Genomic DNA, 18,123 nt, shown 5'->3' on the forward strand with positions numbered 1-18,123 from the left:
GAAATTACTTCCAAATAAAAAGTTTTTAAAACAGGAATACTTCAATCTTACCTATAGGAGGTTGGCTTCAGTAATAGAACCTAACTTTAAATCTCTGACTCTTAGCTGTGTGATCTTGAGCTAAGTCACTCTCTGAAAGTCTTGGTTTCCTCATCAGTAAAATGGGCATATTAATAATAGCTGTATCATGAGCTTGCTACAAGGCTTAAAATTACAAATTAGAACTTGTCAAGTATTTAGGACATGTTGTGGTCCACAGTCAGCATTATACAACTGCTTGATAAATAATCACTACAGTTCAGAAATTAAAAATAAAAGGAACACACAAAACAAATCTAAAAGTTTCCTTTTAAGATCCATTGATTGACAAAATTAATATGTCAATATTTTCATAGATTTAGCATGAACTGTGTGTTAATTGTTGGGTGAACAATCAGACAAGTATGGCTCATCAAGTGAGGTTAACAATGTGGGGGAGCTTAAACTTGTGCACCATTGCTTTTGCAAAAGCAGTGAAATATATTACAAATCAGACACCAAGTTGAAATAAACACAGAAAAAATAAGTACTCATTACTCTTCTGAACACATCTTTGAATATTATATTGAGTTTCCAAGACATAAAGAAGTGAAATATGATAATATCTTAAATGACCCAGCCTTGTTTTAGGACACGAAGTAACTAAAAAATCAGAAAGACTTCTCACAGCAATGATTTCTTTCAAACTTTGTAGAAAGCCTTATACCAAAAACCCAATGAAGGGAAAGTAAAATTCTCCTATTTTGGGCTTCTGCTATAATTCTTCCTGGAAGAGAGCAGAGTTGGGGCTCCTAAGAGACTTTTTTGTAAGCTCCTGCAGACTCTTGCAGGAAAGCCCTCACATTGGCAGGGCCTGAGCCAGCACTGTCTCGGACCACCCCAAGGCTGCAGGGCTCTTCAAGAAGCCACCTGGTTGGTCCTGGATGTTCCGGGAAAAAGACCACCTATTGCACCCAGATGGGTGGCAGTGCTTCCAGCCCAGCAAGTCAAGGTGACCGCAGCATGCCGGGGGTGATTAATACTCATGTTGGGTGACCCCACAGATGTGCAGCTGAACAACCTGTGCTAAACTTCGCCCTGATCAAACCAGCCCACCAGCGAGTTGTTCACCTAGAACATGCTGGGTTGGCCTCTCACATCTCACAGAATTGCTGTCACTCTTTGACTTGACACCCCAGCCTTGCCCCGAGGGACATGCTATAAGAAATGGCCTCACTGTTCTTTTGGGGCAGTGATGGGCTATTATATTGTTCTTCTAATCGAGAAGTTCATTTAGATAACAAGACACTTGCCTTGACTTGAAATGAAAGCTACTTAGGATTCATTTCCTTTAGAGCAATTTATTCTGACTTAAAAACAGAATGCCTACACGTACAAAAATAAAAATAAAATTATAAAATTGTCCTTGATTTTTACAATAATAAATAAAATATGTTGGAAGTCTCCAATCAAATAAAGTATGCAAAAGATTTTGTTGTTTTGTTTGTCAGATAATGAGAGCAAAATAGCGTAATGATGTATAAAAATAAAAGTCAAATGAGTGCATCACTAGTAAGCCTTTTTACAGAAACAATATTTTCTCCATTTCCTTTTGTCAATGACCAATTAGTAAAAATTAATATTACAACAGGCCTGGTCACATATGCCAGTTACTTTCCGTACAACAAAGGAAGGGGAGAGGGAAAAGGGACAGGGTGGAGAACACTGTGTTCCAGGCAGGGGGCACAATCAGCTCGTGCTTTTCTAACTCAGAGCGGCTCTTGTCTGCGAGCTGCGCGGTGCCCAGCACCTCGGCGTTCTCGCCCTTCATTCCCAGCTGTGCAGGGCCATCTGCTTCATTGATTACCTGTCCTTCAAATTGGAATTTGATCTGCCTCAGTGACAAACCCTGTCATTCACACGAGGTTTTTCTTCATTCAGGAGTCCTGGGTTTTTTAAATCTTCAACGGAGGGACGGCCCCGCCTCCTTCAATGAACCTGCCCATGGTCCCCTGGGTTTTGCACCAGCCGTGGTGACTGCTGGAGAGTCCTCAGCTGTGGAGTCACCAAGGAGGTGCCAGGGCCGCACCCAGCACCGGTGCACAGGAGGGCGGAAGGAGGTGGCAGTGGAGAAGGGAGAAGGAACTGAGGCTTTTGAGAAGTCATCTGGGTACATGAGTATCTCTTAACAAAGACCCCGCAAGAAATTTCTTTGTGTCTCAGGCCTAGAAAAGCTAAGCTTTCCTGAACAGCTATTTTAGTTTTTGGGGGGCCCCAGGGCTTGGTTCCAGGCCCCCCCTTCTCCCTAAGGGATCTCACGCAGTCCTATCAACCTAATCCTGGCTACTGTGGCCAGCAAATGCCCCCACGCTGGCCTCCCTGTTTCCACACTGGCCCGTTTACAGTGCAATTACCACATAGCAGCCAGGACAACCTTTTACAACTTAAATCACATCCTGGTGCCCGCCTGCTCGGTGCCCTCCAGTCCTCTTTGCCCTTTGACTGGAACCTTGACTTTTAAAGCCCTTCATAATCAATGCTGACCCCTGACCTCAGCTCCGGCCATGCTCCCCCTCTCCTCCCACGTTCCAACCACAGGAGCCTCTTTTCTGTTCTCAAATAAGCCAGGCATTCCTTTGCCCCCTCCCCTGAGCTTCCCTCCTGGATGGTCAAGATCAGGCTTCTTTTGTCACCCAGAGCTCAGCAGCTTTAACTTCCCAGTGCCATGTCACCTCTAACCTTCTAGCACATTCACTTCTCTTACTCTTCTCAGAACCTAAGTGCTAGCTCTTACACTTCTTGCCTAAAATATGATCCCATCAGAGAAGAAATCCTTTCTGTCTTGCCCAGTGTTGGGTTCTCAGAGCCAAATAGTGCCTGGAATGCAATAGCTGCCAAGTATTTATTGAATGAGTCTTATGAACACGGTAGACATTGGAACCACGAGAGTTTCCTCACAGCTGTGAGCCCAGCACCTTCAGAGGCAGAGGCCAGGCTCCCTTCTCCTTGCAGCAGGCCTTGTGACATGCATTTCAGGGAAACACGTTCTTATGTTTTTCTCCTTATTTTCCTCGTGTACTGATTTGCTCATCTTAAAAAGTAGCTATAAAGGACTAAATGCTCTGCTGAGCTTTGCTCAGCAATTGATAAAATGTGGTGGTGTCCATGAATCATACAGATGGCCTTGGTCAGCCCCAGGACCAACCAAGGTGAACATGGTGAGAAGAAAGTGTGAGAGGACCTGCTCAGCTGCATCAGATGGGACAGTTTTTCTAAACTGTAAATCAAGCTAAGCATCTCTATTACTTATAGTATGTCTTTTTTTAAAAAATAGGAAATAGTTTATTAGTAAATACATGGTTTCAGTGGCAATAATAACTTCACTTGAACAGGTGATAACAACCAAATCCAAAGAATAAATGCTGGCTAATCATCAGAAAATCTGTGGCCATTAGGGCTATCATGTAGAAATCCAAAATCACTCAGAGACCAAATCTTAAATAAGACACGTCCTCTTGTTAGCCTGTATGGAATAGGTTCAAAGTACCTGACATCTGTAGAGTTCTGTAGATTATTGTCTTCTAACCAAACATGGCCCATGGGCACATAACTCTGGCTTTGAAAGAAAACTGAAGCATTTTCCAAATGGTGAGCATTTTGTCTCCTTCCAACCAATTACTCTTTTACAGATATTTGATTTTGGATCACTTGGGCTTTTTGAAATCACAATGCCATAAATATGTTGACTAAGATTTTCTGCAAAGACAATATCTGAATTTTGAATTGTAGGCACCATTGATGGTCCAGAACACATGACAACACCACCAACGTATTCAAAAGCACAATGAGCTATACAGTAATACTAAATAGCCAACAAGTCGAAAGGTGTTTCCCAAAACTCCACGAAGCATAGTCTATATAGACTTTGTCAGCATTGGCCAAGGATCTGCTCTGCAATACTTTTCATTTTTAAGGTAGTTGCAGGGCTTCCAGGAAAAAAAAAAAAAGACATCTAATGCATGTCCCAATGCATATATGGGTGATCCATGGTTCCAGGATTTCTTTAGCCCCAAAGAACCCGGAAGGCTCTCACCCAGGACTCATGTGGGCCTTTCTCTGATATGTCTTTTTTTTAAATTGTGGTTTAAAAAAACACCTAACACAAAACTTACCATCCTAACTACTTCTACTGCTCTGATCAGTGCTGTTACAGCTATTCACATTGTTGTGTAATATATCTTCAGAGCTTTTTCACCTTCCCATACTGAAATTAAACAACTCCCCATTTTCCCTCCTCCCAGCCCCTGGCAACCACCATTCTACTTTGCGTTCCTAGTCATTTGACCACTTTAGATATCTCATATGCATGGAATCATGCAGTATTCGTCTATTTCTAACTGGCTTATTTCACTTTGTATAATGTTCTTATGGTTCACCCATATTGTAGCATGTGACAAGATGTCCTTCCTTTTTAAGGCTGAATAATATTTCATTGTATGTATTTACCACTGTTGTTTATCCATTCATCTGGTGATGGACAGCTGAGTTACTTCCATCTCTTGCCTATTGTTGGATGGGACACTTCTGCATCAATGTGTACCCTAAGGGATATCTGACCTAAGGGATATCTGACCAAGCCCAGGCAACAGTCAGCATCTATCTCTCTGTCACAGGCATGCAGGCTGTGCCATTCATGGTTCCCGCCGAACCCAAACACTGCTTACCAAGCTGCTGGGCAGCTGTCTGAGTCATTTTCCAGGTGGCTGTCTCAGGCCTTCTCCACTTTTCTCACACCTCCCAGCATGCACTATCATTCTGCTCAGATTTACCAGACTTCTGTAGATGTGGTCTATCTCAGTAAATGTGGGCATCCACCCAGCTGGAGAAGTCATATATCAAAAGTCATTCTATTCCTAGAGGCCCCATATTCTAACAGTGACCAAGAGTAATAGAATTTTGCCTCTAATATGACAGCATCTGTCCACTTTATATTTTTCCCATGGCTATGTCCTTAATGCAAGTGACCATCATTGTCAGCTAGAATGCTGCAAAGGACTCACAATTGATCCCCACCTATGTATGCACCCTGCCCTTGCCCACCCATTCTCCGTTCTGAATTTGGGTGACTTTCCTCTAGTTCCAATGTGGTTATGCTACCTTTCAGGCCCTCCTGGACCAGAGCTTCACCCTGCCTACCCCGCTGGCCTCAGCCATGCATGAAGCCCCCTTTCACACCCCAGCCATTTCACACCTAGCTTTGCTCACGCATCTGTCCCGCCTGGCATACAATGACCACATACAATGACCACGTTTCTTCACTGACCTAACTTCTCACCACTCAGGAATCACCTCACGCCTCAGGCCTGAGCTCAGCTCTTTCCTCCTGTGCATCCGCCCAATACCGGACTTTCAGACTCTGCATTCAGTTGAAAGACTCATTTCTTTCCCCAGGCTCCCACAGTACATTCTGGTTCCTTGAACATGTTCTTGGGGCATAAGGTTACACTCTCCAGCCCTTCGCTGACTCCTAAGCAAGCATGAGTGCGCTGTGACGGTGCGCGAGACCGTCTCAAAAGTCCCAGTGCTAAGCTTCAGAAACGTACAAACAGACGCACTTAGAGGGACATTTAAATTGTGACTTACAGCCCGGCCGGGCGTGGCTCAGCGGTTGAGCATCGACCTAGGATCCAGGAGATCGAGGTTCGATTCCCGGTCAGGGCACATGCCCGGGCTGCGGGCTCGATCCCCAATGACTCTCTCATCGTTGGTGTTTCTATCTCTCCCTCTGCTGCCCTCTCCCTGAAATCAATAAAGATATATAAAAAAAAAATTTTTTTTAAATAAAAAATAAGTAAATTGTGACTTATAGGCACAAAAGAAACTATAAACAACTTAAAGTACTGAAAAACTGTCCTGCTTGTGCCTCTTTCATACAAGTTCTCCTTCATGTAAGTCACGGAACAATGAAGAATGGCAGTCAGTTCTCAGCGGGAACCAAACACACTAAGGTCACAGACAGACATCCACTCTGCATCCTGTTTTCAGTAGTTTATGAAAAATTAGCCTTTCTGTCTGAGGCTTTCTTTGTGTAAGCTCCAATTTCATTTTGGAATTTCTGAACAAGCTCTCTTCAATTAAAATAAATCACTTTTCCCCATTATAAAAAAGTTTAAATGTTTCCGAACGAAGTTGGTTGAACTTGTAGAACGGATTGGTCCAAAAGGAGTAAGAGCTGTCAAGTAATATTAATAATAAAAGTTTTGGTTAAGCGGGTTGAGGTTTTTAAAGGAAAGATGGTCCTTGGGGGAACATACATACTCTTATTGAATTAGCAGTTTTAGGAAATGGGAATTTGGATAATCCTCAACTCAAGTAGGAATAACAGAATAGAAATATGTTTGTTCACATTTCTTAATGTTTCCATAGGAAGACATTTTTTTAACTTATGAAACTAACTACAATTTTCTTTTTTTCTTGCATATTTAACTTCATTTTTATGATTCTCATATTGATTCTTAGAATAAGATAACATAACTAATATGGTGCCATAGTTGAAATCTGGAAATGTTTTTAGTTCTCTTGAGAAAGCATCTATCCTCACATTCATATTTAAAAAAAAAAAAAAAAAAATTAAAAAAAAAATTGGAAAGTAAGGAACTAAACTAATTTTCATTCAAAAATAAGAAAAAAATCAAAATGAACTGAAGTGAATAAATAAAAAGAACGAGTAGCAATAAAAGCAAAAAGTAATGAATTAGAAAACAAACGGAAAATAGAATTAATAAGTAAAATCAAGATTTTTGCTTTTAAGAGGTCAACAAAAAAAGACAAATTCTTGGCAACCATGTGCAGAGAGGAAAAAAGCACGAATCTGTAACATTAGAAATGATGGGAGATATAATCATGGTATAGAGGAAAGACAACTATATACAATTCTAGGTTAATGTGTTTGAAAACTCAGGCGAATAGGACAGTTCTTGGAAATTTTAAATCATCAGAGCGAATCAGGAAGAGACAGAAACCTGAATGGGAAACAATCCGTAGGGGGAAAATATTGAAAAAGTTTCAAAGAACTACCCCCAAAATAAGAAAAGACATTCCTATGGATTTTAAAGAAAGGTCTATCAAAGTCTTGAGAAAGGTATAAATAACCCTTTCATGAGCTAAACCATCACAGAATATAGAAAAAGATTGCATCATCTTAATACCAAAACAAGAAAAAAAAAAAAGAAATACACAGTAGGATATTTAATTAAATATGTAAATATGTCATTTAGATAAAATGTAAATTAAATATGTGGACATGTACATTAAAAGAACACTATACCTCAGTGCATTAAAAGAATAGTGAGTAGGTCTAGTCCAGATAGGTAAGGCCATTTATCAGTAGTGTATCTGTCAGTGTAAATCATCACAAAAATAAACTGAAGTAAGCAAATCCATATGACCATCTCTATAAATATCAAAAAAATATTCAATAAAATTCCACCTCTCTTCCTAACATACAAAAGCCCTTCGTATGCTGAAATAGAAAGATGCTTCTATAATCTAAAACCAAAAGTAAGCAGCATACAGATTAATGAAACAATAATGCCATTTCCACAAAGGTCTAAAACAAGAGAAGAAGGACTTGTCTAACCAATGTTATACAGCAATAAAGAGAATATTTTAAAAAATCACTTTAAACAAAAAAAGTTTAAGTGAAGGGGAATTTATTGCAAAAATTAAAGAAACCAAAGAGTGGAAAGCATAGGTGAACATCACAAGATACTAGAAGTAGGACCAAAAAAATTCTAGACTATGAGGCAGTTAGGCACGCTCTTTAAGTCCCTGCTTCTGTCTCTCTGGAAGCAGCATGATCCCAAATTTAATTCATTCTGTCTTCTCAGAAAATCTAACTCATTTTCTCATATGTCGTCCACCATGCCTCCCAAATGGCAGCCTCAGCCCCTAAGGCTATATAATACCGTCTAGCTATTATCTTTTAAAATATTGCTATGACCCATTTTCTCTCTCCCCTTCTCCTTGGGCACCAATTAAATGAATGTCAGATCTTCCCACTTGATCATATTTGTCTCTTACACTCTGGTAGGTACTTCTCATCTTTTTGTCTCATTGTGCTTCATTCTTCTCACCTATTGTTCAGTTTGCTAATTATTTCTTCAGCTGTATCTAAAATGCTATATTAAATTCTTAATTTTAGTTATTTTCTTTTTCAGTTCTAAAATTTCAAGGTGGTTTTCATGTGAATCTGAAATATAGTTTTTTTTTCCAGTTCATTATTGAAACTATTTTATGAGGGTTGCAGTTATGGTTATTAATTCAACCTTTCTTTCTGTCTTTATTAGTTGTAATTCTTCCATAATGAGTACTTTTTCCTCATCAACTATTTTGTTACTGTGAAATACGGTTTGAAAGGTAAAGCAAGAAAAATGTTTGATTATTTCCAGTGTAATAGCTGATGCCCTAGCAATCTCCAATGGTAACCAGTCAATATTCATTTACCCATATATTTATCTTTTCTGTTGTTCTTCATCCCTTCCTGCATTTCTAGATTTCCATCTGCGACTATTTTCCTTGTGCCTAAAAGCAAGTAGAGAAAATGGATACATTACTTTCAAAAGAGCAACAATAAGAGTAAAAGCTAAGTTCCCTTTTTTTAAAAAAATAATAATGACTTTTGGTGTATAGTCCCACAAATCTAATGCATGTATAAATTTGTGTAACCACCTCCACAATCACAAGGCAGACCTTAAAAAACTCCATTTGATATTTCTTCTAATATAAGTCTCTTGGTGGCATATGTAATATATATTCTCAGTTTTTATTTTTCTGGAAATATTTTTATTTAGCCTTCATTTTGGAAGGATATTTCCACCAGGTATAGAATTCTAGACTGGCTGTTATTTTCTTATAGCTTTTTAAAGGTGTTATTCCATCATGTGGTTCCCATAATTTCTACTGAGAACTTAGCTTTTAGTCTTATTGTTGCTCTTTTGAAAGTAATGTATCCATTTTCTCTACTTGCTTTTATAATTTTCTCTGTCTTTGATTTTTAGCAATTTCATTATGATGCGCCGGTGTGTAGTTTTTGTTGCCTTTATCTTACTTAGAGTTCTTAGTAATTTTTGATTATGTAACTCAAAATTTTTTATCCCTTTTGGAAAATTCTTGGTTACCATCTCTTCAAATATTGCCTCTGCCACATTCTCACCTTCCTCCCTTCTTGAACTCCAATTACATGTTAGCATGTCTCACGTGATAGGCCATGTCTTCTATATCTCTGACACTATTTTCTTTATTTTTCATCTTTTTTCTCTTGTACTCCAGTCAGGATGCTTTCTACTGCCCTCTCTCCAGCTCACCAGTCCTCACTTCAGCTGTGTCCAACCTGCTGCTAAACCACATTTATCAAGCTCTAGTTTTGATTACTATATTTCTTAGACCTAGAATTTCTATTTCCTTTTTAAAAACAATATAGTCAGTTCTCTAGTAAAATTATTCTTTTTTATTTATTTTCTTGATCCCATTAATTACTATTATTTTAAAATCCCTGTCTGATAACTGCAATAATCTGGGACACCATGAATATATTTCTATGGTATTTTTTTTCTCTTGGCCTTCTTTCTTGGATCTTAATAATTTTGGATTGAATGTTAATCACTGCCTGAAAGAGTGTAGAGGCTCTGGATGAAGTTAATTTCCTCCATAGAGGATTTACTTTATGATCTGGCAGACAGCTAGAGCAGCGACAGTTTATCACAACCCAATCAGGGACTAAGAGGACTCAAGATTGAGTTGTAGTAAGACTTGATCTACCCTAATGCACCCCCTCTTCAGGGTCCCAACTGAAAGCCTAAGACACTTAAGTGCTTTCTCCTAGTCAGTTCCTGATTTCCAATTTTTATCTCCACAACATAAAACTGCCAAAAATTCCACTGTGCTTTCCAGCTGCTTTTCTTAGCTTCTTAGTCTTTCACTTTACATGACTAAGAATTACCAAAGACTTCAAAGAGAAAACCATCAAATGTCAGGCTTACTCCTCTGCACCTCCTTTTTTTTTCTGGAATCTTGGCTTCTTGAATCCTGGCTGATTTGGAAACCCCACACTCCAAGTTTTATATCCTCAGACCTCTGAGACTGCTGAGAGCTATGCTGCTTCTTTGCCTCTTAGTGTCCACCCTCCCCCAAGCTGCTCAGCATCTCTCTCAATGCTAAGAGTTACCAACTAGCAAAAGGAGAAAGGCAGCTTTCAGAATGTCGGGCTCACTATAGTGAGAGTCCCTTCTCTTTGGTATTATGATCCGTCAACTCCAGGCTGTCTCAGTGGCTCTCTGAAAACTTGAAACACATCAGTTTTAACTGTATCCATTTTTTTTCAGTTGTTTTCAGTGGAAGCAGCAGTTTTCTGTTAACTCTTTTATCATATCTAGAAATGGGAGTTCTCTCTTTGTTTCTTTTCACAACGACATAGTACTTTACTTTGTAGATATACTATAGTTTAACCCACAGGAACATTTGGGTTGTTTTCAGCGTTTGCTACAAAAAAAACAAGGCCACAGTAAAAAGCCTTCTGCATATGTCTTTCTATATTTGCTGTTGAATATCTGAGATAGAATCTTAGAGTAGAAGTATGATTGCTGGATTAAAGAGTGAAGGTGCATGTAATTTTGCTAGATATTGCCAATTTCACTTCATAGAAATTGTAGCATTTTGGGCCCCCATCTGCAGTGTATAAAGGTGCCTGTTTTCACATAGCCTTGCCAAAATTTTCACAGCCAAACTTTGGAGATTTTCCCCCCCAATCTGATATATGAGAGAGTATCTCAGTAGTTTTAACATGTATTTCTCTTATTGTGACTGAAAGCTATTAGCATACCTTTTCTGTGAACTCTCTATTTATCATTTTGCTTATTTTTAAAATCAGGTTGTGGATCTTTTTCTTCTCAATTTTTAGGAAATCTTTGTTATATTAAGCATATTAATACTTTCTGATGTAAGTTGCAAAATTTTTCCCAATTTGTAATTTTCTTGTGATTTTTCTTATTTTATTCTTTGCTATGTTGTCAAATTTCGTCTTTTATTAAGTCTAGATTTTTTTTTTTTTTTTTTTTAGTCAGTTAGAAATGTCCACTCTTGGGTTATAAAAATAAGATTCACCCATGTGGGCTGGCCGGGTGGCTCGGTTGGGTTCAATTCCTGGTCAGGGCACATACCTAGGTTGCAGGTTCCATCCCCAGTCAGGGTGCGTACTGGAGGCAATGGATCAATGTTTCTCTCTCACATTGATGTTTCCCTGTCTCCCCCTCCCTTCGCTCTGAAATCAATAAAACATATCCTCCTGTGAGGATTAAAAAAAAATTAAAAACAAAAGAATCACTCATATTTTCTTCTAGTAGTTGCATGTTTTTCTATTTTTGTTTTATTTTCATTTAGCTCTCTAACACGCTGTAATTTTTTCAGGAGTACATTGTGAGGGGGAAAAAGGTTTTTTCTTTTTCTTTATAGCTATCCATTTGGCCCAACATCATTTAAAGTTAATGCTCCCCTCTGATTTCAACGCCTCTGTTGCCATATGCTAAATTTTCCTTAGTTATATTTCTGGGAATCTATTCTGGTCCATTGCTTTATAAGCCTTTCGCTGAGCCAGTACATCAGTGCTTTAATTTAGAGGATTTTAAATGTTTTACTATATTCTAATAGGATTAACCGTACATTAAATATTCTTTCCCAAATATTTCCTGGCTATTCTCAGTTTTTATTCTTTCATATAAGCTTTATAATTAACTTGTCTAGTTCTGGGGAAATTTTTGAGAAAATTTTTATTAAAGTTGTATTCCGTTTATACTAATTTGGGGAGAAATAACATTTTTATGATATTGAGTTTTCCTATTCAAGACTATGGCATTTTCCAAGCTGTTCAAAGCTATTTTTACATATTTCAAGAATGTTTTCCAGTTTTTCTTTTCTTTTTGCATATTTCTTATTAGTTTTAGTTCTATGTATTTCAATTTGTTATAGTATACAGGCTCTTCTCTTCCATTATATCTTCAAACTGCCTGTAGTTTATTCATATAAAGACTAACAATTTTAGTACGCTAATTTTTTGTCCTGCTACTTTATTATCTTATGATTTGTAGTACTTTTCCATTGGCTCTTTTGGTCTTTCCAGATATGCAATTATACTTTTATACAGCTAAAAGTTTGCCTCTTCCTTTCCAATTCTTATGAGTCTCATTGTTTTCTCTTGTTTAATTGCATTAGTTAACATTCCAATGCAATGTAAAATAATTGTAGAGGTAGCAGGCATCCTAGTCTTGTTCCTGACTTCAGGGGAATCACTCCCTAAAGTGTACGACATTTGACAATCAGATAAGATGCAGGCTTTGGAGTAACACACATGCGCACACACGCACACACACACACACACACACACACACACATACACATTTTATTAGGTTACAAAAGCATTTCCATGCTAATTTTTCATTGTATGCTATACATTTGTATTTGAAAAATGATTTGTATAAATAATTAAAGCTTTGGATGACATATCTTGCTCCAAAGAAGACTTCTGTTGCTCATGCCATAATCATGGGGACACAGTAACAATCCAGGGTAATCCTACTCTAACATTAAGGTTTTAGATTTTCTAGGCCTTTCAAATGTCTCAAAGAGGCTGCAGTTCACAGGAAGGTTCATTAAATTCTAGTTCACTCCTGCTTTTAGGGAGCAGCTCTTCAGGGTTCCAATCCCAAGTTGGGGTGTGTCCCAGGCCCTCGACCTTGGCAGATTCTGGACCATGGCTTTTTCTCCCTAGACTCAAGAGATTTTTAAAAGTGCAGCTCAATAATTCGGTTCCCCTTTCAGGATAGGCGAACGTTCCCAGTACAAGAGCAGCCCCAAATGCTAGGCTCACTCACTTTTTGTGTGTGTGTTTTTTTTAATCCACACCTGAGGATATTTCTTCCATTGCTTTTCAGAGAGAGTGGAAGTGGAGGAGAGAGAGAGAGAGAGAAACATCGATGTGACAGAGACACATTGATTGGTTGCCTCCCGCATAGGCCAGACTGGGGCCAGGGATCATAGGCTCACTCTCTTGATTTCCATCTCCTCCCAGAGCTTGACCAGTAATTTCTCACAACCTTATTAATTCTTTGATGATTTATAAAACTGAATTTTATATTTTATCCAGCTTTGCTATATTTAGCTTTATTTTTAGCAAGTGGTTGGTCTGAATTACCTGGCCGCCTGTTACCAAAAGCAGCATTCCTATTTGATGACAACAGGTTAAAAATAAATTTTAAAATCAATAAAGAAAAAAAAGAAAGAAAACAGACATTTTGAAGTTACATTTTTCAGTGTGTGAAAGATTTCTAGATGTCTGAGCTGTCATTTAGAAACAAGTGCTTCTCCACAAATAGATAACAACATAAACTTCTTATGAATAAAGATAAAAATAATAAAGTTTATTTCCATAACATGCCCCCTGAAAGTAGTAAAATTTTATAGTCACACCTTGACATTTTACCCAGTATATACATTATCTAAGCCCTCTGAGGATTATTTTGATGGCACAGAAAATGCTCTCCTCTCCTTGATTCTTACCTGTTGCCTAAGCAATTTTTCCCCCAGGGGAATCACTGTCCTCACATACACAAGCAAAAACATAAAGAAATAACAACAAACAAAAGAAAATTGAAAGGCACAAGGCACTTCTAATTTTTGACTTACAGAAAATGCTTGAGGCTCCTTTATCATCCCACCAAACACAATATGATGTGAGATCCTTTGACTGCACCATACACTTTCATGGGACTCTTTCCCCAAACTATGCAATCTAATTTCTCTCATGCACATTAAGGTCACTCAAAAGCATGCCTCACAGGTTTAACAACAGTACTTAAGAACTTGAACAAACTACTTTTGTTACAGTTTAAAAAGCAACTATCCAGAACATTGTGAGTCCCTGGGCAGGCGGCAGGCTAATATATTTGGGAGAGGATGTGAGAGTTAATTGGGCTTTGGCAGTGCTGAAACAGCGCCTGAGGGTGGCAGCTATAGAGAACCTCAGGAGCGATGGAGAGGGGGGCCTGTTTCATGCGGGGCCCAGAAGGGCTGTATTTGGTTTCTAATGTTCAAACACAATATCCATTACTAGGGATCTTTTCCAGTGATACAGTAGGCCAAGGGGATGCAGACAGCTTCCTTTCTACTGCAAACACTTAGAAGAGTTGGATGGAATAGCAGTTTTTTTAATTGCAGTATTTCATAATCCAGCAGAAAAAGAAAGAATGGGCGAAGACCAAGGGCTAGGAAAAAAGAGAGACATCAAAGCTAGAGCAGTAGCCTGGCTGGGGTGGCTCAGCGGTTGAGCATCGACCTAGGATCCAGGAGATCGAGGTTCAATTCCTGGTCAGGGCACATGCCTGGTTTCAGGCTTGACCCCCAGCAGGGGGTGTGCAGGAGGCAGCCAATCAATGCCTCTCTCATCATTGATGTTTCTCTCTCTCTCTCTCTCCCTCCTTCCTCTCTCTGAAATAAAAAGAAAAGAAAAAGTTAAAAAAAAAAAGTTAGAGCAGTAAGAGAGTTGAGGCATGGTGGCCCACTAAGGATGGGGCCCTGACAAAGGCACTAGGACCTCAGTATGAAGGTCCCACATGGACAGGAGACATGGCCTCCACACTATGGGGGCAGAGGAACTGGAGCCAAGCCCAGGCATGAATCAATGAGCCACGTTCATGAAGAGGGGTTCTAGAAATGTCTGCACACTGGCCCAGGAAAGAGACAAGAAATTTGGTCATCTATATATCTTAGGTGGGGGAAAATGTTATCCTTGTGAAATCAAAACCTTAGTCATCTGCCATATGTGAGTATGAAAGAATATAAACCCAGATCACTACCTTATATCATATAAAAGTAAATTCAAATGGATTAAAGACTTAAATATAAAAAAAATAAATAAAAACCTGCAAGAATATCTAGGCAATGATGCATTAGAGTAAGGATGGAAGAGATCTTCTTAACCAAGACTGGAAACCTAGAAGTTATTTAAGAAAGACTGATATATTTTCTTCTATAAGAGTCATTTAAAATGCTTTATGCATTTTATAGACAAAAATTATTCAGAAAAATAGTGTCAGTGTGGAGAATAGAGCGAAGGTTTGTATCTGTAATATACAAATATTCCTTTAGTTGACAAGAAGGGAAAATAAAATAGAAAATGGACAAGCGGCCCTAGACGGTTTTGCTCAGTGGTTAGAGCATTGGCCTGCAGAAACAATAGTGAGCGAAGAAACCAATACATATGTTGGTATAACTGAAGAAGCATAAACTCCGAAAACTATAATAATGATGTGATGAGTAATCAGTGACTTAGCTAAAATTAAGGTGGAAAAAAAATCCTCACCTCTAATAAGATGAAAGATGGACAGGATGGAACACTTGCTACCTCATAAGGTCCTGGCATTGAGGACGGAGAATTACTGTCTGTCTTTAGATTTTGTTGAACAAGCATCTTTGCTTAAAAAAGAAAAAATCATGCCCACCCATGACAGCCAGCCTCTTTAGTAGCTGGTGACAGAAACTGACTGGTGCTGATTTAAGCAGGAAAGGGCTGGCTTGTTGAGGACACTGCTTCCCTCTCAGTTTGAGCACCCCGCATGCACCACTGCACCAGATGTGCCACCCAGAACCCCTGCCAGAGCTGCCGGGGGGAATCGGACCCTGCAGCTAGCACTGCAGAGCCAGGGCAAGGGCCCCCTGGGGCACCTTCTAGGGCCACAAACTATCACCCCAGTGACTTGCTAGCACAACACAGCTGCACAGTCAGCAGCGAGGTTTTCCACTTTTACAGAGAGAAGCAGGCTCAGCTTCCCGAAGATATAAGAGGCAGGGAACACCCCAAAGAGATCATCCACTGGACCACTGAGAAAAACGCACATATGTGCACTGTAACACTAAAATAATTTCAATAGGAAGTGTGACTTCCTGTAGAGGGAAGGGGAAATAAAGATAACCTAAGACAATAGAAGACAGGAAAGGGCGTGGGAGTGGGGAGGAGGCCTCCTTAGCTTCCCCGGGCTGCAGTAAGAAGGGCCGCGTACCGAGTGGCTTACAGCAACAGGAATGTATGTGTCTCTCACAGCTCCGGAGGCTGGAAGTACAAGATCAAGGTGCTGGCAGCTCGGTTCCCTTTCGGAGGCTCTGAGGGCGCGTCTGCTCCAGGCCCCTCTCCCAGCTCCCGCTGGCCGCCGGCCATCCTTGGCATTCTTGTCTTGGCTCTAATCTCTGCCTCCACCTCCACATGGTGTTGCCTCTGTGTGTGTGTCTCTTCTTACAAGGGCACCAGTCACTGGATTGGGGCTCAACCTAACCCAACAGGACCTCTTTCTAAAGCGATTACATCTGCAAAGACCCTACTTCCAAATAAGGGCTTATTTACAGGTTCCAGCGGAACATGAATTTTGGAAGGACACTATTCATCCAGTGCAGTGGTTAGAAAAGGGGGGGTATAGTAATCACCTGGGAGAAATATTGAAAATAGATATTTACTTTGACCTCCGGAGATGCTGATTCAGTCGACAGAAGTAAGGCCACAGACTGCATTTAGCAAGCATCCAGGCGACCCTGTGCACTGAGAACACTGATTTACTACACGACAGAGAAGTGGAAGTGGCCTGTGAGGGGTGCCGGCACAAGGCGACAGGAGCCCGGGGCTGCAGGGGTTCAGGGGTACAGGCAAGGCTGTGGGGAAGTGGCAGCTGTGGGGGTGACAGAGGGTCATCAGGCGAGGAGACGGGCATGTGCAGCCGCTGGAGCACGGTGCTCAATTCTAAAGGACCCAAGGCGTGGGGTGGGGCCGAAGAGGGCAAGAAAGGCCAGGGCCTGGGGCTTCTTTCTGGTTTATCCTTTGGTCCAGCAGGAGCACTAAGAGCTTGTTTTCACATGTGATCATTAATGAGTATGAATTAACAACACAGCGCAAGACTGAGGTATTTTGTTTTGCGTTGTTTTGTGTCTAAATCAAACGAACTGTGATGCTGAGTCTATTTGCTAGGCTAGGTACGACATTCAATATTAATGATTATTGACTAAAACATCCCCCTTCCTAAGACCCAAAGGGTCGTATGCAATCCAGAAACCTTAGCAAAGGCCTTTGCTCTTCAGTCCACCAGGGCTGCCTTTGAGATACCTGTCAGGCAAGCCCCTGAGCTCCACTCACAGCATCACTCCCAGGGCCCAGTGTGGTCACAGTAAACCTGCTGCAACTTCCAAGCTGGAGCTTAGCGGTCAAGGCCCCAGGATCAGCAAGGCACCCATCAGAGACCTGTCACCTCCCGGGTTGCGAGCAGGGCGCACGTTTCTGCTTTCAGTCCTTGGGAATTCAACAGCATTCCCCACAGGCCACTGAGCCACTCTCCCTCAGTGTCCCTTTCCTCCCAAGCCTGTCGGAAAATCAGGCTTAGATCCCCAGTGAGCCACAGCAGTTGGGTCCCTCCTGAAGGGAGGTCCAGTGCTATAGGACACTCGGGCCAGCTGCTCCATTAGGGGCATGAGGAGGAAACAAGAGAAAATGAGCTCGATGACTTTCTCAATTAGTTTATCCCGACGCGTATGCTCATGTAAGTTAGGGCTTCAACTTGTGCATTTGAACATGTATTTATTTCCTTTGTGGTGAATGACAGAAGGTGATTTGGATGCTTTAAGTAAAAAAGAAATGTTTCCCACCTTGGCCGGGTGGCTCGGTTGGTTGGGCGTCATCCTGTGCACCAAAGGGTGGCCGGTTCGATTCCAGGTCAGGGCACATGCCTGGGTTTTGGGTTTGGTCCCTGTTTGGGGTACATACGAGAGGCCACCAATTGATGTTTCTCTCTCACGTCGATGTTTCTCTCCTTTTCTCTCTCTCTAAAGATCAACAAACATATCCTCGGGTGAAGATTAAAAAAAACCTTTTTTTTTTTTTTAAAGAAGTGTGTTTCCCATGTCTAAGCAACAGACAGAAGCCCAGCATTTGGCCCTTATGATATCCGTGGCCAAGTACTCTACTCTTTGAACCTCAGTGTCTTTCCCGTAAAGTAAAGGTGACATTTTCCCTGCCTTCCT

At 40.4% G+C, this 18,123-nt stretch overlaps 1 pseudogene; it reads right to left on the minus strand.

Moving 5' to 3' along the window:
• Positions 1-3,444: 3,444 nt before the first annotated feature.
• LOC107530406 (mitochondrial inner membrane protease subunit 1 pseudogene) lies at positions 3,445-3,929 on the minus strand (annotated as a pseudogene).
• Between the last annotated feature and the right edge of the window lie 14,194 nt (positions 3,930-18,123).

The sequence above is a fragment of the Miniopterus natalensis genome, chromosome 9, assembly GCF_054644295.1.
Source record: "Miniopterus natalensis isolate mMinNat1 chromosome 9, mMinNat1.hap1, whole genome shotgun sequence".
Taxonomy (NCBI): Eukaryota; Metazoa; Chordata; class Mammalia; order Chiroptera; family Miniopteridae; genus Miniopterus; species Miniopterus natalensis.